Source organism: Erpetoichthys calabaricus, chromosome 14 (assembly GCF_900747795.2).
Source record: "Erpetoichthys calabaricus chromosome 14, fErpCal1.3, whole genome shotgun sequence".
Taxonomy (NCBI): domain Eukaryota; kingdom Metazoa; phylum Chordata; class Cladistia; order Polypteriformes; family Polypteridae; genus Erpetoichthys; species Erpetoichthys calabaricus.
The window spans coordinates 80,942,985-80,968,028 of NC_041407.2; the positions used below are offsets into that span (position 1 = coordinate 80,942,985).

General features: G+C 36.9%; 1 protein-coding gene across 6 annotated transcripts in view; it reads right to left on the bottom strand.

Moving 5' to 3' along the window:
* Positions 1-25,044, bottom strand: part of epb41a (erythrocyte membrane protein band 4.1a) — a 181,378-nt gene that overhangs the window by 130,843 nt on the left and 25,491 nt on the right. For 4 of the 6 annotated variants that reach the window (XR_007933468.1, XM_051918994.1, XM_051918997.1 and 1 more), the window contains exon 1: positions 11,587-12,082. The exons of 1 other annotated variant lie outside the window; for it this stretch is intronic. The gene's annotated coding sequence lies outside the window, so the exon portion shown is untranslated. Of the gene's footprint in view, positions 1-11,586; positions 12,083-25,044 lie in introns of those variants that run through there. One more of the 6 variants, XM_051918995.1, reaches the window with a different exon arrangement.

Genomic DNA, 25,044 nt, shown 5'->3' on the forward strand with positions numbered 1-25,044 from the left:
AATGAGTTCTACACAAAGTCTGAAAAAAATCCTTATAGACAAAGAGTTATTTTTAAAATTTCAGATAATATGAAACATGACTATCTCAGTGTGTTACAGAAGTTGAACTAGGATTCTTCCAGGTGAGCAAAACACTTTGTGCAAGAGGTGTGCTACAGTATGTTACAATCTATTTTTCATGGAACAATTTAATCCCATATGTCATTACTCCAAATTAGAGATGTTAAAATCCAAGAAAGATAGAAAATGTTTGGTATAAAACATCAGATACATGTATAAGTTTACATGGAATTTGGAAAATAATTACAAATTACAGCAGCTCAAAATCTGACATTTAATTTTTAACTTTAGTATACAGTATTCTGCTGAGCACTAGAAAGTGATGAGAACTGCACTATGTACCAGGAGTATCTGCTTGTACAGTGGGACAGGGAAACTCCGCTAGTTATTCCATGTTTGAAGCTTACAAATATTTGTCATTTCTACACTAATACATATTGAGAAAGAGATTCTTATTTCAACCCCACACAATTTGGCAAAGGTCATAAATAAATGACTCTTCAGCATTATGTCATTCCCTGGAGGGACGCTCATGAAGATGAAATTAAAAGGGCCACGATGTCAGGTCCTGGAAAAGAAGGTAGAGGTTTTGAAGGTGGTCATATTACCCTCCACAGCATTACATTTATAAAAAAAATAAAATGCATTTCTTAGCTTGAAAGATTTTTATTAAAACTCATCTTGCAACTTTAAAATGTACAAAACACTAAAAGTACAAAGTCAGAAGTATGGAAAACATACAAATAATATGAAACGAATAATAATCATGATGCTAATACCATATATACAGTCAATATATGTCTTTTGTGTGGGATATCTTTGAATGTGAAAACTGCTTTGCTTTGATGTACAGTCATTTACCAAACACTGTTCAGCATAATGGTTCATCTCAACAACAATTCTTTTGATCTCATCATCAAGAAATACCTTCAAGTAAGTAAGTGGATCTTGGCTGTCAATATTCACTTTTATTCCTAGCTGCCCCACAAAATCAAAACAAAATGGTGCTGGTTTATTTGAAGCAGGGTCAACAAAAACCCAAACCCGAGCAAGTGTAACTTTCGGATTCATCAGAATCACTGACTGCCTGAAGACAGATTCACTTTAACATCACTGCTGATGAGAGGCTCCTCAGCATCCCAGCTCTATTAACATCAAGAGCGTGCAACACCTGAGCTGCTGAAAAACGTTTCTTATGGGATGCCATTAAAAAACTAGACGGAGGCGTGTCTACACCGTTGCCCGGGTAAAACTCAGGCCTGATGCTTACATAAGATATGCACACACCATTGCCCGAGGAGCACTCTGCAGTAACACTGTTAGCACTTTTACAGCCTGAGTAATCCTCAGGTCTAACGCTTACATGGGACACATCTATACAGCTGCCTGTTTTCACAGCCCAAGTGACACTCAGGACTAACGATAAGGAGGTTAAGTCACTAGATTATTGAAGTATATATTTACATTTCCCTATAAAACTAAAGTATTGCACAACACAAATCGCACCCATAGCCTCCCAGATGATTTCAGTCAGCGAGCCTCGACTTCAACTTTTGCTCTAGTAGAAACACAGAAAGAGAAAACTGAAAGAGGACCAATACTTAGTTTTTAAAATGTTGCGATGAAAACTGAACAATTTTATTTTACAAAAATGAAAAAGGTGAACAACATACCACTCTGCACACCACTACTCTATCAATGTACTTTTAAGCAGAAAAAGCAGCACTAAGAACTCACTGACATGGACAATTATTATATATGATAAGCTTCCTTACTGTACTCACATCATGTTTCGAAAGCTATGGCACTTTTTTTTTTGTATGGACCATACAACAAAAGACGAGCATCTCAGTCTTATTAAACATCATTGAGAGAGTGTGTACTTTAGTAACTGCTTAAACTAAAACCTCACTGTTGCTTCTTTGCCTGCATTATGGAAGGCACTGTGTGGGAATACTTATCATACTGTATATACATGTATATTGTAGACATTCTCATCATGCTTGTCACTGGGGCAGTGAAATGAGGATGACAACAGTTGAGGAAAGTTCTATAACCCATTTTACCAGGGTCTGTCAGAGGTCACTTAATTATAATACTTTATATGATTCAGTTGTGCAGTTGGATTTAGTGCTTTCTTTTGTACTAGGGTGTTGTACCGTGTTAGCCATTATGAATGTAGAGAAAAGCCAAGCAAAATGACACCTTTTATTGGCTAACTAGAAAGATTACAATATGCAAGCTTTCGAGGCAACTCAGGCCCCTTCTTCAGGCAAGATGTAATCTTGAGTTGCCTCGAAAGCTTGCATATTGTAATCTTTCTAGTTAGCCAATAAAAGGTGTCATTTTGCTTGGCTTTTCTGTGCTTTCTTTTGAAATTGTATGTCAATGCTATATTGGACTCCTGTTCTCTCTGTAAAGTGCACTGTGACTGGGGAAAGAGGTATAATTTAGGGGCTACTTTTAATATACAGTGCATCCGGAAAGTATTCACAATGCATCACTTTTTCCACATTTTGTTATGTTACAGCCTTATTCCAAAATGGATTAAATTCATTTTATTCCTCAGAATTCTACACACAACACCCCATAATGACAATGTGAAAAAAGTTTACTTGAGATTTTTGCAAATTTATTAAAAATAGAAAAATTGAGAAAGCACATGTACATAAGTATTCACAGCCTTTGCCATGAAGCTCAAAATTGAGCTCAGGTGCATCCTGTTTCCCCTGATCATCCTTGAGATGTTTCTGCAGCTTAATTGGAGTCCACCTGTGGTAAATTCAGTTGATTGGACATGATTTGGAAAGGCACACACCTGTCTACATAAGGTCCCACAGTTGACAGTTCATGTCAGAGCACAAAGCAAGCATGAAGTCAAAGGAATTGTCTGTAAACCTCCGAGACAGGATTGTCTCGAGGCACAAATCTGGGGAAGGTTACAGAAAAAATTCTGCTGCTTTGATGGTCCCAATGAGCACAGTGGCCTCCATCATCCGTAAGTGGAAGAAGGTCGAAACCACCAGGACTCTTCCTAGAGCTGGCCGGCCATCTAAACTGAGTGATCAGGGGAGAAGGGCCTTAGTCAGGGAGGTGACCAAGAACCCGATGGTCACTCTGTCAGAGCTCCAGAGGTTCTCTGTGGAGAGAGAAGGACCTTCCAGAAGGACAACCATCTCTGCAGCAATCCACCAATCAGGCCTGTATGGTAGAGTGGCCAGACGGAAGCCACTCCTTAGTAAAAGGCACATGGCAGCCCGCCTGGAGTTTGCCAAAAGGCACCTGAAGGACTCTCAAACCATGAGAAAGAAAATTCTCTGGTCTGATGAGACAAAGATTGAACTCTTTGGTGTGAATGCCAGGCATCACGTTTGGAGGAAACCTGGCACCGCTCATCACCAGGCCAATACCATCCCTACAGTGAAGCATGGTGGTGGCAGCATCATGCTGTGGGGATGTTTTTCAGCGGCAGGGACTGGGAGACTAGTCATGATAAAGGGAAAGATGACTGCAGTAATGTACAGAGACATCCTAGATGAAAATCTGATCCACAGTGCTCTTGACCTCAGACTGGGGCGACGGTTCATCTTTCAACAGGACAACGACCCTAAGCACACAGCCAAGATATCAAAGGAGTGGCTTCAGGACAACTCTGTGAATGTCCTTGAGTGGCCCAGCCAGAGCCCAGACTTGAATCCAATTGAACATCTCTGGAGAGATCTTAAAACGGCTGTGCACAGACGCTTCCCATCCAACCTGATGGAGCTTGAGAGGTGCTGCAAAGAGGAATGGGCGAAACTGGCCAAGGATAGGTGTGCCAAGCTTGTGGCATCATATTCAAAAAGACTTGAGGCTGTAATTGCTGTCAAAGGTGCATCGACAAAGTATTGAGCAAAGGCTGTGAATACTTATGTACATGTGATTTCTCAGTTTTTTTATTTTTAATAAATTTGCAAAAACCTCAAGTAAACTTTTTTCACGTTGTCATCATTATGGGGTGTTGTGTGTAGAATTCTGAGGAAAAAAATGAATTTAATCCATTCTGGAATAAGGCTGTAACATAACAAAATGTGGAAAAAGTGATGTGCTGTGAATACTTTCCGGATGCACTGTATATCCTAAACAGTTTTAATCTTCAAATTGGGTAAATGTTCACGTTTTTACTCACATCTTCACTCCAGCTATTACATTTACAGCATTGACTTTTAATTCAAAGCTGTCAAATAGACATTCAAAATGATAGCTTCCTTTTAATATTGGTGCACTACAAACAAACAAACAAACAAACAAACCAACCAACCATGTAAACCCAGGCTAAATCACCTTTAATTAAATGAATGATTACTGAAATTGGATGGGGCAGAAATGGAGCAAATGACGGCAAGTAAAACAACTCTATACAATATATTAGGCATATTCAGTATTTAATATTTACTTTAAAAACCCTGGACCTTCATTGTGAACCTAAACATAAACATAGACTAAAAATCAGAAAAAAATAAACAGATGTGACTGGCCAAGATTACCCATATGGTAATTATGGTAACATGGTATTATTCATAGCCATATTTTAAGTTCTTAAATTATTCAGAGTGGTAAAGTGCAAAATAAAAAACAGAACAGGAAGATACTGGATTACCCAGTGGCTCTACCATGGAATAAAGGTGTTCAGAAAATTAAAGGTTGGATAATCACAATGATATAAAAAAATGTAAATATACTACAAACTGTGCATCCATGAATCAATAAATTTGCCAACTAATCTCTGTAATTTGTTTCCAGACTGGAGGGTAGAACACTCAAACCAGAGTTAGAATACCAAAAACACAACAGACAGAGACCAAATATATGGTTGTAAAAGACCTGCCATACTGAATTGCTGGGGGAAAAAAAAAAGTTTTAAAAAAGATCTTGATTATACTTTCTAAAAATGAGGCATGTAACCAGAAATTGAAAAATTTGTTTGCCAAATGCACATATCTGCTGTAAATATTGTACACCTTTTAGTAGTAAAAACGTAAGTAAATTAAATAACACATTAATTATTACAACACACAAAATAAAAACACGTAAAAAAGGTAGCTAGCTACTAAATTGCTCAAATGTAAGTGTCCTCAGTAACACACTGCCAAAGACTTACTAAACAAGCTTTTCACAGTTGGTACACAGATATGCACAAACACAAGCATCTATGGAGAAGTTTATTATTTATTGCTACTTTCAGTGTAGCTTTACCTTCTTCAGAACAAAAATTCCATAATGCAGATATACTTGTACAAGAACTAAGAGACTTTTAAATTTTAATCTAAAGTGCAATTATTCAATGCTTTGCATTCTTTCTGTCAAGGCAGGTGATTTGGCTCACATGATTAATAAATCAATTTTACAAAAAGGGCACCAGTTCACTTAGATAAAAAAAGAGATCTTGTTCACCTCTTTATCCACAGACAGATACAAATACAGATAACAGTAACAATTTAGACTGCAGACAAAAAGATCACATCTAACTGATCTTTGTTATTTTAACAACAAAATATTTCTTTCATATACTTAATTTTGATAAGCCACTGGACAAACTGCTATACTTAATTTCAAAATGTAAGGCATATTCCATAACCACGGAATGAGGGGAAAAAAAATAAAAATCAATCAGGTTTACTAAACTATGCATGTAACACTGATATTACTTCTGTTCAACTGTAAGAAAATTAATTTGTTCTACATGTTTTAATTAAAAGAACATGAACATAAATAAAAAGTGGAATAAGGTATATGGGAATAGAGTTGTCCTGGGCATTGACTGGACAGACCCAGTTGTCTGATGTGTTCCAATCACACAGATAAAGCAAAACATCAAGCTTTAATCTCTTATCTTGGACAGCAGTTTAAATGGCGTTGCTGATATTCCATTTAGCTGCTCCAGTTTTAATTCTCTGCATCTCCTAAGAGGATCACAGCAAGGCCCCCTCCACAATGAAACAAGTCAAAGGAGCACACGCAATCAAGAGCATACCATTCCTACATACATTGACAATCAAGACCTCCAGTGTGGACCAGAAATGCACTTATTATATGCTGTAGAAAGACCAGGGGGGATGAATCAAAAGCAGGGCTAAACCGCCCCCACCCCTACCCTTGTACTCACGTCATTCACTGAACGTCATAATACTGTACTCAGTTTTCATAGAGGCTTAACTTACTATATATAGCTACTGTTATCGACAAGACTATATGCTTACAAAGCAGTGGCAGAACATCTAAGGAGCAATAGCAGGTAATGTAGAAGCAAAGCAGAACCTTTTTTTCTCCGTAGTATATTTACAAGACAATTCATACAGGAATTAAGCAGAATATACTATAACAACAGTAATAAGCAAATAACATGCAACACACCGCATTTTAGATACCACATCTACTGTCATGCAGAAATTCACTACACCCTTTCACTAGCACATGACCATTAGTTCTGAACTGATAGGAAATAATAAATTACATATAATATTTGACAGTGGAAAACGAAGCACTGCCAATGCACACGTTATTTCAAATACAAACCAAACTTTCAAAAGGATTCTAACAAAGGTCATCTTAAAGAAAGACAGAATAACGTCATTAGCATTAGCACACCAACCTGGGATGTAAGAGACCTTTTTGAACCTGGGTTGTAACTGTAGTATAAATGCCACCATATTGATTTTAGGACAGTTAACCCAAACTGGAGTTAAAGTGTAAAAACTGCAAAACAAAAGTGTGATACTGCTTGATATTCATTTACAGTTAATTGCAATGCCTCCTTTCTAATTAGTCAAACAACTATTTCTACCACTTCATATTGTAAAGATATTTACAATGCTGTGCCAAAACTTCTAACTTTTCACTTCAAAATATGTCATTTGTTTAGTAATGAAGAGCACCATAAATACATTATCCTAGCTAACAGTACTTTGAAGCTTGGGTGTGTGTTCTCATCACTAAATCAGTCCATCTCAGTAAAATATAGCGTAAAACTGAACCAATCTTAAACTTCAAAAGTAAAAAAGTAATATTAAGTTAAAGACAAAGACTGCCATGCAAAAGAGAAAAACCTTATGAAAACTTTGTGCTTTAAAACTGCAGACAGGCTGGAGGGTTATTGAAGATTCCTCTCCCTTTATTCACTGGCCAAATTTTTAACAATATTTTAGCAAAAAATGACTGGATGACCAACACCAGCAATATGAGACGCCCAATATCTCCAGATGCTTTTCATATCAATTTCCTTTGTGCCTACCATTGGCTTGCATTAGATCATAAACTTTATGTCCATACCATTAAAATACAAGATTAAAAATTTGACTGTCATCACTACAAAACACACAGCATAAATAACATATAAAAAATATATTTTTATATTTTTGGGTAGAATATTGCTTTAACAGAATAGCTGGAAATGAGGTGTTTAGGGGGAGAACTACTGCAGTTACACTACAGCTAAAGAAAACAAAAAAATCTACTTTATGAATCATAAATATTTAAATTGGTTATAATAAAGAAGTGCAAAAAATTACAATGGTCTAATTGTTACCAAGTAACATTTAGTAAAACGTGGGAAACAAGACACATGCTCTACAGTGTCTTTCTGCAGTGTAAGACAAAAGCAGTATATATAAAAAAAAAAAAAAAAGATAAAAATAATAACCATCAATGACTTAACGGCCATGACCTCTACTGGTCCCGATTTATAAGATGCCCTCAAAAGCAGCTGCTTTAGTTTCTACAGTCTGGTAAATATTCAGTAACAAATACAATTGTTTCATATCATTCATGATGCATCTTTAAGCTCACCATGAATGTGATCTCAAAACTACCTCTGACAGTTTCCCTTTTCCAAGTGACTCACCACCTTCACTCACATGCTATTAACTGTGGAGTCTTCCCGGCCCCTCCTCCCCAAAACCACAATAAAACTCTACACATTCACATGCTTTAACTTAACCAGCCACAACTTACTCAAATACACTACTCAAACATTTTGCATAAACCTTTAACTTCAATTCAAGAAAACGTTCTGTCAGAACTCAGGACAATGAACACTGAAAGGAATTATTTAGCAAACTCCACACCTCATTAATCCAACTATCATTAACTACTATAAATTGACATTTGCCATGGAGCCAGAAAGTATTTCAGCAATATCACATATAAGATACAGTTCACCACCTATTAACCCAGCATACATGTACTGACATATATCAGAAACTTGGCTACTCCGAGAAACCCCACACAAGCACTGGGAGAAGGTGCAAATTTAAATGGGCAGCAAGGGGTTAAGTATCAAAACTCCTTGGAGTTGTAACAATATTGTTTGTTTTTTTTGTTGTTGTTTTTGTTCTTTATTTCGCCTTATACAATTTCTTGTATTAGTAATTTGTTAGTTTTTGCATACCCTTTGGGGTCAGAGCGCAGGGTCAGCCATTGTACAGCACCTCTGGAGCAATTGGAGGTTAAGGGTCTTGCTCAGGGGCCCAGCAGAGTAGGATCTCTTTTGGCAGTGACAGGGATTCGAACCGACAACCTTCGGGATACCAGCGCAGATCCTTAGCCTCAGAGCCACCACTCTGCCCTACAATATACAATATATGCATTTTCACACTGAAGGAACTTTGTTTTCAGGAACCAATGAATTCCTGTACAATGTAGGTCCTGGCACACTTGTGTGTTGTGTTCCTACCACACAACAGGAACCGTAATCTTTACACAAAATATGTGACGTGCAAAGAAGAGTGATGCAGTGCAAAGTGAGGCACATTTGGAAGTTCACAGGGGTCTTCTCCCACCCCCCCCCCCACTAACTGCTTCGATGGTGGTGCATGATGTGCATGATGTGGTGCACCAGGGATGCAGCTATGAAGAGTGATGCAGTGCAATATGTGGCATTCCACTAATCTCCAAAGTCCAAAATACTAACAGATTTCTATAATGGTGCCAGTGTTTGTGTTTATCCAATCAGCACAATGCATCACCCAAGCCCCACCCACAATAGTACCTGATTGAATGAAAAGTACATATTATGGAGTAGGAGCTAAAAACTGTATCATGAACTACAAATAGCCCGAATTCCTGTGGTGAGAATTCTACAAATGTTCCAGAGTTCTTATAAGTCTCTCTTTCCTAAAAAAAAAAAAAAGTTCCTGTGATGGGAATGCGCTTAATGACAGTCTATCCTGTTAGCACCAGGACATGGAGGAATGAAAATCCATTGCAAAATTGTGCTTAAGCACACATTTGTAACCTTCATGTATATTTTGCACTGCATATAAGCACCATGTATGAAGATATTGTATTGTGCCCAGAACACCAAAAAAACTACATATGGTGGGAAAAAAAAATTCACCTACAAATAATGACAAAAGAGCCTAACAACCAGCTGAAATTGTTAATTGCAGGTTTTATACATTTAACACCACTTAGATCATACTTAATAAAATAATTTAACAATTTGAAAAACATAATACTTAGCATACTAATATCAAACTTTCCTTCCATATGTTACTAACAAATAAAACAATCTCTAAAGAGACTAGTTCAAATTTCAAACTATCAGAACGGCCTTTTCACGAATGAATATAAAAAAACTATTACATAATTCAAGAGTATTAGGTAACATCACATACATGTTATTTTCTGCTGGCTTCTGATAAAGTGTTCTTTTCACTACACATCCACAATTTTCGTAATTTATTGTGCAGGTGTTTAATATCTGTAAAACACAGATATAACATTGCAATGGCATGTATAGTAGTGTATTTCCCCTTAAACCAAGGGAATTTTTTAGCATTCCCTAAGTAACACCTAATCAAGGACAATCTATTTACCGCTAGTATATATAAGCGATGCATGGGGCAATAAACTGGTGCATTACCCCAATTACAGTGCAAAATTTCATTCTTTGCCTCATCTTTAGAATAGCATGTAGTGCAATTACAGATCAGGCCCCGTGATTACTGGGCACGAGTGAGGATATAGCGATTTGATAAAAACTGAGCAGCATACTCTGGTACTGCTTCACTGAACTTTGTTATGATGCAAGTCAGTCAAAAATCAAGTCAACAGATTTTCTAGTGTAACTGAAGCAGCCCAATTACTTCTTTCATCAGAATGGCACTTATTTTATCTCTGCTCCCAATCCAAACAAGGATTAGACATATGCTCTAAACAGAACTCTACCAAAGTCTTGAACTGCACAGGCAAACCTGGATTAATAATTTTCTAAAATTACCACTTCCTTATAGCAAGTGATCAAAGGGACTAAACAATGTGCTCTGTCCCAATTTTAAATGAAAGCCAGGAGTGCAGAATTTTGATTGTACTGTACACATCTGAATGGAAGCATGATTCGACTATTGAACCTGCAAAAGAAGATTGGTACCCAATATTTATTAATGGCAAGAAAGATTAAAACAGAACTCTCTGTACCAAGTATAAATAAAATAGTAAAATTAAGTCAGAAATGTACAAGACAGTTTTGTATCATTCAAGTAAACAACACCTGCTTCAAGCTAGCGAATAACAGGAAGCCTAAGATAAAAATACATCAAAACAACATCCAAAGACTATCACAGCAAGAACAAAAGGGTCAGTATCTAATTTGTACAGGCTTCTGGTCATTTTATCAAAAATAAAAATGCGTATTTACGCAAAGTTTTTAGGGCTTTTCTCTCTGGACAGCAAAGCCTTCAATGAAAAGACTCATCAAAGTGCAGGAAAAAAAGTTTTTCGACGCTGCACGATTCCACATTACCGATCTGTTTCTTGTCTGCCGCTCGACAACACTAACAAAATGAACTGTTGCCTCGTGCCTGCGAACACCTCCGTCAGATTTGTCGGACTGCAGTATTAAAGTGTTGTTGTATTAATGATTTTTGATCTTTCACAAGGTGCTCCGGATTCCTGCTCAGATTTTGATGCAAACATCATAATCATTAAATTGCATTGTCTTCTTTTACGTCAACTCATATCAAAGGCATTCGTTCAGTAAACACATACGTTAAACTCGCAACTTGACCAGATCTGCACTGCACACTATTGAGAATAAAAGGGGTCAAAAAAGTAAAAAGAAATAAAGAAATAAATAAAACAAAAATGACATCCCGAAGCAACTGGATACGTGAGCCATTTTCGTCCCCCAAGCCCTCCCCTTCAACACGCAGTGCGAAATCGAAATTTTGCATTAGGAAACACGGTTTGCCTCGTTTTTTTTTTTTTTTTTACAAAACGGATCTCTTTCATTAAAAACGAATAGTCAAATTCGACCGACTTTTACATTTTCTGCGAAATGGAACAAACGATCGATTCAAAGGGAGAAATTTCGTTTTTTTTGTTTTGAGTGAGATGCAGGTGTTTAGGTGATGCACGTCTGAAAATGGCGCCTTAGGTTAAAAAAAAGGAAAACAAACCGAGAAAAGCCGCCCCCACCATCTCAATGAGCGGCGCAAACCATGCAACATATCCGCAGAACTAAAGGTGCAGCAATTCACGTTGACTTACCTGTTTGTTGTTGATTTTTACAGTATCTAATAAGAGAATAAACCTCGTAAGAGCTTCAGTGTTTCATTCATGTACCAGATGCACCACTACAAACCCATGTGTGTGGGATGGGATTTTTTTTCTTTTTTTGGCGTTTTAAGATTCTAGTAAATGGGAGGAGTTCTGTATGCAAAACGATCACAACTTCACGGAGACAAGCCAATAGCGAAGTAGTAGTCGGGCGACTTGGCCTATCAGCACCCAGGCGGCTGATAAACAATGGAAGGCGGCAATGGAGCAGCTGTGAAACGAAGACAGCATTATGGTTGGGAAGGTAGTGTCTTTCTGCTAGGAAGATAACCTCGCCTACGTTGAAAAAACAATTTTTTTCAAACGGCACTCCCACTTTTATACCGTCACAATTTTAGCTTAAGAAAAAAGAAATGCAAAAAGTTAGTTTTCCAAATAAAACGGGATTCTCGTGTTAAGTATACGCACCACCAGCTTGAACGCAAACACGGCACTCATTTGTTGTCCTGACATGAATAAATGGACAATACGAAAAAAAAAAAAAAATCAATGACCTCGCACTTGCTAGCACCCTCAAATATATATCGGATCACATGTATGGAGTTCTGTATTCTTACTTGCACATACTCATCAACATGCAACACGTCAACACACTTAGGCACCATGATTAGTGAGTATAACTATCTTACTTGAAACTTCCATCTTTCTGACCTATAAAATCTCAGTCATAACCAGGCAGCATAACAAAAACACATGATTTACTTGATCGTGATTAACTTACTGCATACTGTTCTGTAATTCTGACATAGCTTTAATTTCTTAACCCTTATTTGTCATTTTACTATTAATTCACCCTTTTTGGTGGTGTTTGCTCCATTAATTGTTTATCAAGAGTAACAATTAACAACAACTGGAGTGGACACCAAAACAACACTGAAAGGCTGTACCTACATCAGCATCATACTTACTAAAATGCTCATTAGTAAATAATGGCTTAAATAACCAGAACACCAGGAAAAGTAGAATGAAAGTCATGTAATAATAATGAAAAAAATCTGAAAAAAAGCAAGATTAAAAACACTATATTATCTCCAAGTAACAAATAAATGCTTGCTACATTTCAGTTAAAATGTATCAAATTTACTTTTGCAATTTCTGGATTGGCACCAAAATGTAAAAACCAGGAATAACAAGGTCCAATTAAACACAAAGTCCAATTGTGAGGAAAACTTACAATCACAGTGTAACCCAGCAATAAACTTGAGGACCACTGATCTAGATGGTGTTCTCCCAAACTCCGTGAACGCATTATGAATTAATTTGGCTTATAATTAAAGAAAAAAAAAAATTTTTAAATTATGTCTTTATCAAAAAGTAAAGTGGATTAAGACATTGGTTCATTATTTCCACAGATGTTGCATGAACACGCAAACAGGCAAATGTTGCAATGCCATATGTCCATTATTTAAAAAAAAAAAACACACTAAAAATCAAAACTCTATGGGTTTTGTGTGCCATAATTCATCACTTCAAATCAGAAATATTGGGTACAATTTAGTGAATTGAATGTTATGATTTTTCCTATAAGCTGTACAAAAAAAAAACACCATCATTAGTTGGAATAGTATACAACCTTTAGATGTACTTAATTCAAATATTATCATATTTTTGACAATTATAAAGGCTGGTGTGTGACCACAACAAAAATAGTCATGGAAATACTTAATTCAAGAAAAAGTTTAATGTAATTGGTGAGAACTAAGTGCAAATTTCCAGACTGAAATGGAAATGTACTACTTATTACACTTTCATTGAAACCTGTATAGTTTGGCTTCTCTCTCTTGATTAGATCACACTGTAGTGTTTCATGTCACTCACTTTAACCCCAAGCTGTCCAAAAGCCAAACATTACATGTCAAAAACCTACCTTATGGTGAGAAGTACCTGTGTAACAAATTTCGTGTGGGTAACTTGAAATAGAAAGCTGTAAAGCTGTGCTTTATAGATCTAGAGATACAGTACTCCTACTTCATTGGTTTAATGGCAATAATGAAATTAAATATCAATTAAAATCTAAAATACTCAACTCTAAGTCGATTGTTAATGTTTAAATGCATCCACTGGAGGAAAGCTTCAGTACACCTAAGGTCAGTGAACTAAGATGTGATAACACTGTGGTTACCCTTTTCTCTTTTTAGTTTATTGAGACTCTTAAAATTCCAAATAATAAAGTTTAATGAATAACCACAGTTGTCCTCTCTTTGGTTTTTAGTTAGTTCTTAGCAACACAGATATTAGCTATACTTTTTAGTTTCTTTCAGAAACAAAGAGAAGACCAATCATAAATTGAACATATGTGAATTCCTTTATGAGATTCTTTTACCTTTCAAAACTCATTTATATTTCAGGACGGTTTAAGGCAATTCTTATGATGTTCATAGAGTGGCCTGTTTATTGGCTATACAGACACTTTCTTTGCTAATTGTGAGCTCATTCACATTGAAAGTGATGGAAAACACAATTTTCTGAGCTTTGAGCGTCACAAATCTTAAGTACTTTTTCCCCAAAAATCTGGGATCTTATGTAGGCCTGAAAAAGATCTATATTGCAGCTGATCAACAAATTCATTTTTGTGCAAATCTCAACTGCTACTCTCAAGTACACTTGCTTTGGTCAAAAAGAAAGCCTTTAAGTCATCATGGTTGAAGCATCTTTTTCATTCCAAAAAGTTATTTTCACGGCTCGTACTTGGGAGTGTATGATACCCTGCAACTGAGTTTGGTTTGGGTGTTGTATTTGTCCACCTTCACTCATGGAAAGTGGCATGAAAAGAGACTGAAATAAAAGCAAAGTGAAAATCTGTTCTTTTAAAAAGTCCATCTTAAAATCTATACTACTTCATACCACTTCTTCTTATGGAGGTTTACCTTGTTTTCCTTATACAACCCTAAGATAATGCATACTTGGATAATTTGTAACTCAAAATTAGTCCAGTGTGAGGCGGTTTGCCCTATCATGGATAGGCATCACTGGTGCAAGATAAGGAGATGAAACTCACCTTACTTGTAGATTAGGAGTAAGGGTCCAAGTGTATCCTATAGATAGATACTGTTATGATCACAATTATTATTAGTGGCAAAAAAAAAAAATACTGGAAAGTGAAAGAAGAAATGAATCATTTAATATACAAATAACAGTTGGAACAATGGATAGGATTGTCTAAAACAGATTAAATGCACTAACTGAGCCTTGGCAGTCAACAGTATTTGTTTCTGGAGTCTGTCAATTCAAATGCTTAAGAAAGAAAACCAAAAAAATTCTCATAATCTAAAGGATAAAAAAAATAGAAGAAAAAACACTTAAGCTAAATAAGGGAATCTTTCTTAAACCAAACCAAATGTGCTTTTATATCACTTGGATAACTACACATCAAAATTAAAATAACTAATGAGAACTGTAATGCTTCTTGAAGTAAAGACTGAGTACAAAATGTACCACCACACATACTTCTAAATAAACCAAGAAATTCAAATGTAACATACACATAATGCCTCAATGTTTGTTGGCTTTATGCTATGTAATATTTATAGGTTTAGTGAAACTGTCATCTTAATGGAAGTAATGTACAGCACCACTATCCACTCAAATTGCTGGGTTAGACTCTCAATGCAACTGGAGTAGTTTTTAGCCCGGTCCTGACTGCATCCTCTCATGCTCCTTTTGTTCAGTTTGAGCACTAATCATTTCATTTCAGATGTAGGCTCTGTGTCATACCGTTATTCATCTCATATTATCAAATTTAACTTTCAACAAGGCCATAAGAGACTTGTCTTGATGTTGCCAAAAATCCTCTGTGCCTTTTTAATCCCAGAGGCCCAATGCAGAGAAAGACTAGGTGCAGCACCAGAAGGGAAGTCGGCTTGCAGCAACATAACAGGTATTATGAGAGTGTGGGATTCAAGTGCACCTATTACATGACCTGTAGTCACACAGGAGTTACACTGAATTTCGTTAAAAGACTATAGTCTAAGCCATGGCTGCATTCTGTCTCCTGTCATTTGAAGCTTACACAGATACAACATCAAGTCTGTGATTTGACATTATCCACTGAGGATTGTGTGCCAAGAGTTACTATCATATTTGTATTTTAAATGCAAACAATAGGCACTGGCAACACAGATACAACATCAAGTCTGTGATTTGACATTATCCACTGAGGATTGTGTGCCCAGAGTTACTATCATATTTGTATTTTAAATGCAAACAATAGGCACTGGAAAAGTCAATGTTCTCTTTCTCTAAAGAATGACTTGTTCCCTATAGGCAAGGGTGGAACCATCACCCCAAGGAATTAAAGTGGCACTTTGCTTTCAGATGACGGTAGAGGCAGATCATTAGACTGACTAATGGATTGGCGCAGTTATTGAAGTGCTATGGACATTTTATTGAATTATGGTTGTAAAGAGGAAGCCATGTCCTCACATGAAACCTTAAATTATCAGCAAAATACACCGCTCTGCATTTCAACATATCATTGTTAGACCATTTAATTTGTCCCTGCCACTCCTGCCATTTGCTATTGTCATGTCATGCTAGTTGTTCCGCAGTAGCCTAAGGCTTATGACTCATATTTAACCAAGCTTTTTAAATTAGCATTCCTAATTTTGTGTTCTCTATTTGAACTTTTGGATTTGTTCATTTTAGCCTATATTTTCAGACAATTTTTTTGCCTTACTCCTTTGGCTCTGGAGTTAGGGATCTGCGCTGGCAATCGGAAAGGTTGCCAGTTTGAATCCAGTAAATGCCAGAAGTGACTCTACTCTGCTGGGCCCTTGAGTAAAGCCCTTAATCTGCAATTGCTTCATCCTGGGTATGACATTAACCTGCATCCAGCCCTGCAAGCGGGTCCTCCAACTTACAGGAAAAACGTGGGGGTTGATGGCAGTATTGGCACTCTGGCCACTGGAGGAAAAAAAAAAAAACCCTCACCAGTATGGTGCTGAAGGTGTCACCTGCTGCACTCTGGTCCCAATCCAGGTGGTTCGTTGTGTGGCTGGGGCGGCAGCACACTATCAGCACATGCTTCCAACCTCCTCCTCTTCTGCAAACAGTCTGTTTGCCTTAAACTGTTTTTAAACTTGTATCTTGTAGTACAATTCTTGCTCAAAGTAGAAGCATAATGCTCTTGTCCATCTTGGGCAACGTGTTTAATAGGATTCCCATGAATAAGGACACCATTGATCCAAACCCCCCAAACCCACCTCTTGGATCAGCAAGCTGGTTTCTGCAAAGATAGATCTTGTATTGATAAAACAGCAACACTGCATGTTATTTTAGAGAAGTTGATGAAGTTGAACTCACCCCTGTATGTGAATTTCATTGATTATGAAAAGGTATTTGAGACCAAGGACAAGGAAACCCTTTGGAAGCTGCTGAAATACTACAGGATGCAGAAAAAAAAATAACAGCATTATCACAAACTGGGTCATGAAGACATCCACAATGCAAAAGCTAAATGACATCCAGTGGACACCCTGGATTCAGCTGGATGAATTAAGACTTGCAGGTGACCTGGCCCTTCTTTCTCACACCCACCAACAGATTTAGGAAAAGACCAGCATTGCTGCAGGTAAATCAGCTCAACTGGAACTCAATATCCACAGTGGGAAGAGCATGTGTTCAGGGTAAAGGCTGTCAACACTCCCAGAACATGCTGGAAAGTGAAGCGCTACAGGAGAGCTTCACCTGCCCAAACAGCGTCATAGACACACAGACATGGATATCATAGTCAGGATTGGAAAGGACAGGGAAGCTTTCCTTCAACTAAGAAACATTTGGGGCTCAAGGGACCTGTCTTTCACAGTTAAAATCAAGCTCCTCAATACCAGCATAAAGTCAGTCCTACTCTACTGAGAAGAGACATAGAGGACTGCTGTTATCACCACTAAGAAAACCCAGACTTTTTTCAAAACTTGTGTAAGAAAGATGCTCCAGATATGCTGGCCTAATACCATCAGTAACCAAGCACCGTGGTAATGAACCTGACAATAGCCAATGAAGGAAGAGATTCCCTGGAGACAATGGGGGTGGACAGGCAACACCATCTGCAAACCAGCTTCTGGTATCACCAGACAAGCCATTACATGGAAACCCCAGGGAAAGAGGAAATTCTTGGCAGCATGACATGGAGGCAGATGCTAAGAGGATGGGGTACACCTGGGGATAACTGGCGCGACTGGCTCAGGACCGAGATGCCTGGATAATTCTGGAGGGTGGCCTATAACCCAGAAAAGAGGGGATGATAAAGGTATAGAGAGAAAAATTATATGATGGGTTTAGCTTCCTTAAGCAATTTCTTTTCAAAAACTGCCTGTTTAAAGCATCCAGCATCCAAGATATAGCCTAAATCTTCTTTTGAGTCATCTATAGCTCACATTATTTATGAAATCCTTATGTTAAAAATGTCCCTTGCCCTATCAATAATGATCCTAGAAAACTATAAACCAACATTTGCCCAATGTCACAGGTTAAAGTCCTCCATCTCCAGACTGTCCTGAATAACCTAGATTATGCATGCAAACAGATCAAGAAGTTCAAAGCTCAAGAGTGTAGTGTCAGTATCAACAACAGTCATTAAATAACTTTGGAAAGGGGACAGAAAGAGTATGAAAGTGGGTTTGAGAGTCCAAAATAAAAGAAAATTTCCAGCTTTATCACCGACCTACTATGAAGAGCATATCTGAGGAGTGATTGGGATAACTGTGATTAAAAAGCATTGTCTGCTGGCTCAGCTAAAGATGTGTATTGCTCTTTCCTGGGTCCAGTTGACATCAGTTGACATAAACTGAACAGGGAATGGATAGCTTAGCTTAATAGTTTCACTTAATAATAGCTAACTCATTTATGCTCAAGGTTGCAAGTTAAACCAACTTCCATGTCATTACGGTGTGGGAGAAAAACACACACAGACATTAGGATTTATCATGCAATTAATTATAATTCATTGAAACACTAGAAGGCCAGTTATCTAACATTATATCTGATTAAGGCAACTTTGTGCAGTTGTGAAATCCCAAGCATTGCAAAAGAAAACTCACAGCTTGCATGACTTAACATCCACCATTATAAAATTTAGTTTGAGCTTTCAGATTTAGACAAAAATAAAAACAATCTATAATGTGTATATATGCTGTAGACATCAAATTAGCATTGATAAAGTGCAAATTTTTCTGTAAGCCAATATAAAGGAAACAAAAGACTGCACAGGACATTACTTACAAAGCAACTAAAACACAGAAGTGTATGTTGAAAGAAACCAAATTACAGTACATATGATAAAATGGGTGTTACTCGCAGTTGGTAAAATCTCTTTCCTATTTGAAGTCAGTTATAAATGAAAAAAATCTCTGAGTTGTATATACACATATGATACATAGAAGCGATTGAGAAATGGGTTCTGTTTTTTCTGAACTGATACAATTATACTTACATTTGGAGAACTTTTACAAAAAAAAAAAAAAAATCAGTAAAAATGGGTAATTCAACAGTGCAGAGTGTAGTGTCCATTCATCCATCCATTATCCAACCCACTATATCCTAACTACAGGGTCACGGAGGTCTGCTGGAGTGCAAGGCAGGAAACAAACCCCGGGCAGGGCACCAGTCCACCGCAGGGCACACACTCACATACCAAGCACACACTAGGGACAATTTAAGATCGCCAATGCACCTAACCTGCATGTCTTTGGACTGTTAGAGGAAACTGGAGCACCCGGAAGAAACCCACGCAGACACGGGGAGAACATGCAAACTCCATGAAGGGAGGACTCGGGAAGTGAACCCAGGTCTCCTAACTGCGAGGCAGCAGCGCTACCACTACGGCACTGTGCCGCCCAGAGTGTAGTGTACACTTTAATATTACCAGCCAAATGGTCCATCTGCCTGGCTCAGATTTTTTCAGTTACATGGCTGGCTATAACAAGCTGTGTAGACACACAGTAAACTTCTTGCAATGAATAAGCCAACAGATGCAAAGCTTTCATGCTATAAACTAGCATGAGGCTTACTACATCAAATACAGAGATGCACATAGGACTAGAAGTAAGCATGTCATCCATTAAAAAATTTTATGAACCTGTTTTTATTTATCTATTACAGATTCACACAGAGCTGGATCCAACCCCAGCAATACCAGGCTAAACTGAATGTGGGGTCCATTCATTACAGAATACACGTAATGTTCACATAAATACAGGACCAATCTAGAGCTTCCACTTAACTGAAATATGTGTATTTGGGATGTGGTGTACACTGGGAAAGCTCTCCCAAAGTTAGGGGCAATGTGCAAGCTCCACATGGATAGCAATCAAACCCAAATTGAAACCACAGTTGTAGTTGCTTTAGTCCATCGGCCCCTGTGACAGATGGAAATATAATTCCCAGGAGACATCAGGACCAGTTTGTGGAGCATCTGTAAATGAAGCAAAAAAAACAAACCAAAAAACAGAGTAGTCTACAGATCACATGTAGACTACTATAAACAAATTCACACCTGGTCTCAAAGTGACCCCATTCATAGTAAATTACAGTGAATGGCTTAATTACCATCTTTGTTTTTCCTGGCACTTTTTTGATGAGAGGGGGAGGGGGACTCTATCCCCTTATAGCATGAAAAAAATGTTCTTTGTCAACACTGTTACTTTCTGAATAATTCAGACAGACACACGGGCTACCCTTCTGTCCCATGTCTACTATATTAACTCCATACACACACTCTCAACAGGAGTACAGCATGAAGAAGTGATATGAGCACCGAGAGAACTCACCAAATCCAAATTCTTCACAACTATAAATCTTTTTTCTTTGTATTGCTATCAGCCTTACAGACACATTAAATACCACTAGATCTTCTTACTTCCATATTAAAGAGTCTCTGAATGATTAATCTGCCAGCTAAATACATTCCAACAGGCAAAAAGCTTTGTGTTGTTTCCCCCCCAACAGATACCCCCTGTAAATAATAAATACGCACCTCTAAATAATCAACTTTAGAGCCATGTGGGATTGCAGATTGGAGAAAATAGCAATTAAATATTCTCTACACCATTTCTACATCTTATTTTTTTATTGTATGAAACTGTAAATGAATACATGACTTAAAAATAAATGAATAATTAAAAATGAATCTGAAAGATCTTTAATCCTAATGTTTTCAAGTAAGGCCAAAGCACAAATATTCTGCACAGTTATGTTGAAAACTTTGTAAAAACGATACACTTATTTTTTTTCCTTATCAGCCATTTGACTAGCTTGAGTTTTTTTGAACAATTGGTAATCAGTTTCTGTCAGAGTTCAGTTTAGTAAAAATAAACAAAATGAAATTAATATTGTTTTGCCATAAGTAACAAATAATAGAAACACATCATATTGAGGTTCTCAAATCTAGTACAATAAATTTAACAATTTTTTTTTAAACATTTCTAAATCTAACTTCAAAACTATATCCAGCAAATGAAGGCTGGCTACTCCTCTGATCGCTACAGTTCTAAGCAAACTTAACTTTTTGTGGGGAAAGAAGAAAAAAGGACGTTGCTAAATTTGAAGGAAAAATGCAGCAATTACAAAGAATATTTTAATAATAGTCAACACTGAGATAATACAATTGCACTAAATAACACAAAACAACCATTTTATATATAAGTATATATGCAATAAAAAAAGATTAAAAAATACAAAACTATTAGTTAAGTCAAGCGAGCTAAACAGGATTACAAAGGATAATTTAAGCACCAGCTTGGGTATTGTCAAAAACCATCTATGATAAGAGACAGGCAGCTAGCAGTGATAAAACTAAAAACCAACGCAACTTTAAAGGATGCCAGCTAATCAAAGAAAGTACTGAGGCATCAATCCACTTAATTCTAAATAAAATAATCTTAAAGGAAAATGCCCTTTTAAGACATCTTTGCTTTGCCTTGAAAAGGCGTGTACCACAAGAGTATTATACGCAATGACCTTGTAACAATAGGACTCCATTCTCAAAACCCAAAGGAATTGAAAACAATGTAATCCACCATATAGTCTAAATGCTTGATGTAGAATTCATGTTTATTTGTAAAGACCTGGTATGAACTGGCATTGCAACACCTTTTTATCTTACTACCAAAAAGATCTGTTTCTACATGTGTTATTTTACAACATAGGCTTAAAATGCGGAGTTTCTATCCTGTGAATAGATGAAATGAATTACCCTTCTCACATTAAGTCCCCAGGCTGTCTGCTTTTTTTCTTTTTTTTTGGCCTGGTCGTGTTAAGTCTTGCTGTAATGTGGGGAGCAGGTGTTCAGGCTGTCCCCCAGTGACAAGCAGACCGCACCTTGCAGACAGCCTCCTGGGAGGGAGAACAGGACACCACTGCACGGTGCTCAGAGAGGCCTGCCTCCTTGTCTCTATCTCTATCTCTGTGCAGCTCTATCCACCAGCTGGGAGGCTGCAATCTTATTAAATCTATTCTTCTTTACTCAAGAGTACATAATTTCAGCCCCCCATTAGTACTGTGCATGGTTTAAGGCTGTCTTGTTATATTACATTCTATAAGCACCATATCTGCCTCCGTTTATCCTGCTAAACTGTGACAATTTTAATAAATAAATGAATTATCCCAAAAACAAAACAAGTGAATAGCCAAGGCACAGCTGGTACATCTCCAGTGTATGTCGATTTCTCTTTCATGGAAAAAACTGCAGTTACCCCTAAGAGGAAAAAACAGTTCTTTGTAAATGAGGCCCTGACAATGTTTTATAGAGCTTAATATTTCCTACTGCAATGTATTCAAATAAGAAAAATGTTTTCACATTACAGTGAATAACAGATACAGATATAAATAAACAAATTCAATCAGCACTACTTCCATACTTTTAATTGCCTATCTCAACTTAAAATCAGCTATCTGACCTTTCCCCAAATCAACAAAGTGCCCAACGTACACTAGTCTCTCCTATATACTGCATCAAGAAGTTTAACAGAGGCATATTTTATTTAACACATCATTAGCCAATTCAAACCAAAGTCTAGAAATAAATAAAGCCTTAAATGGTTCCTTGGAGAAAATAGATTTCTTCTGATTTTAAGGAAAATAGTCATAGAGAATGGAATTAGATTCTTCACAACAGGCAAGATAAGATGATGAGGTAAGCAAAATGTTGTTTTATTTGATGACATTGCAAATACTTTGACCAGAGCATCTGAAGTAATAGTAAATTCAAAACTCTCAGACAAAGAAGCAAAGATTTTTTTCCCTATTATGTCTTGGAGAGGTAGGCCCTTAAAAAAATTGTTCACAATTTGCGGCTCAGCATGGATATCATTTAGATAAAGTCATAACAGATGCATGTAATGCACAATTTTTAACTGAATTACGCCATTCTTTATACAAGTCAATGGCAGATTTCCCATTTATCATCAACTTTTCCCAAGATCATCTAGGAGTACAATCTTCAAGATACCTTCATCATTACTAAATGGTACAGACTCGGCAGTGGATAATGTTAGAATATTAGGGAAAGTTTCACAAGTCTCTTTAAGTAAAAGTTCTAAATTGCACATTGTAATGTAAAACTGGAAAACTGTATATGAAGCATAACTGATCAAATATAGAAGTACCGAAAAGTCCAAATACCAAGTAACTTCAATGAGTTAGACATCATACCGGTTAAAGATGTCTGGAAAAATGATTATTGTTAGCAAAGAAAATATGACAATAGTATTTTGGCTTTAAAGGGTTTGCTACATTGACAATGTATTTTGAGCAAATATTGCACCACTGGATTACTGAGAAGTTTATGATATTGAATTAGTGCAGCAGCACAATTCAAGACACACAGTAAAGAGTTTTAACAAGATTTCCTTCTACCAAGGAGGTATATATTTGTTGCTTTCTGCATTTTTCCATTTCTTAAAGTTTTTATATTTGTAACAGTAATAAAATTGGAAAGTAAGGTGATATCATGCACCCCACTCATGTCTTAGGTCTTTGCCAAACTCTTTTTCATCTGTGGCCTTTATGAATTCCATATACTATATTCAGTAAAAGTCCAATCAAAGAATGATAAAACATCCCTAAACCAACCTGATCTAATTCACTAGAGGGTGACTGGAGAGTCCCCTGGATAGGGCACCAGTGCATTGCAGGCTCCACTCACATACACAGGTCAATTTGAGTACCATCAGTTAAGCTAAACTGCATGCACTATGTCATGGTGTAGGAACTGAACTTAAGAGGAACACATAAGGTGGCAGGTCTACCCACTACACCATGTGCACAATTGTTAACATAGTACTAGTACAGATGGATACTCTGAAAAAGATGCAGGATGATGAAGAGATGAGCATCTAATTACATCTTGCTTGATGCTTTACATCAGGTTGCAAAAATGAAATTAGAATAAGTGCTGATGGAATAGGCTCTGGTTCCCCATGACCATTAATTTGATTCATGTTGATAATGTTATGCTAGATCTTTAAGGTGTTTTTTCTGTAACTCCTTGACATTCACACTGTTCTGTGACCACCAGAAGAACGTTATCTAGTTTAATCTGGAGTTGTAGACTATTCATTTGGAATTGTACACTCTTATTCAAGTCAATTCTAAACTCAGAGCTTATAATGAAATCCTCCTATAGATTCAACAGCAGTGATGACTATGCAGAGTACCATCTCAGCAGCATAAAGAGAAACTTTTATGTTTGAGTCCATCCCTTACCATTTTTAAAATTTCTGGCTCTATGCAAAGGTGGAAGGCCTCGGGTTCACTAGATACTGTGAAGAGCATTGGCAATAATGGGCAGCTCCGTTCAGGTTTATGTAACAAGTAAAACAGTCTATATTTACATTGTTTACATCACCAGACGTTTCTGAGTTGGAATACAATTATTTAGTCCATGTACATGTTTTGAGGTCAAAGCCTTACTTGTTTAATACAGTATCCAGATATCTTCTTTTAACTACACCCCACCCCACTCCCCCTGCCAAAGCACAACACAATTCATATAAATTGAAATGAATGTTTACTTCATACAAATGACATTGTACAAGCAACGTATTGCTAAAATATAAAAGTGGCTAAACGAAGAACTTACATTTATCAGGGAAAGTGTTGACTTGGGACTCTGCCAATACTTTCCTGGCAAGTTACTAGTTTTAACCTTTTTTTTTTCCTGAACAAGCACTTATGTGATTTCAGCAGGAATAAAACCATTTATAAAAAAAATGAATGCCTACAAGGACTATGAAATTATTAAAAATAAACAAGTTCTTCTTTGTATGTCTTACACAATGTACAAATTGTTATCAAGCTGTATCTTACTTTGATGTAAACAAAAAGTATGTTTATTGGCAAAATTGTTTATCTCTTGTATCAAAACTATTGTACTTAAGAATACTTCACTCAAAA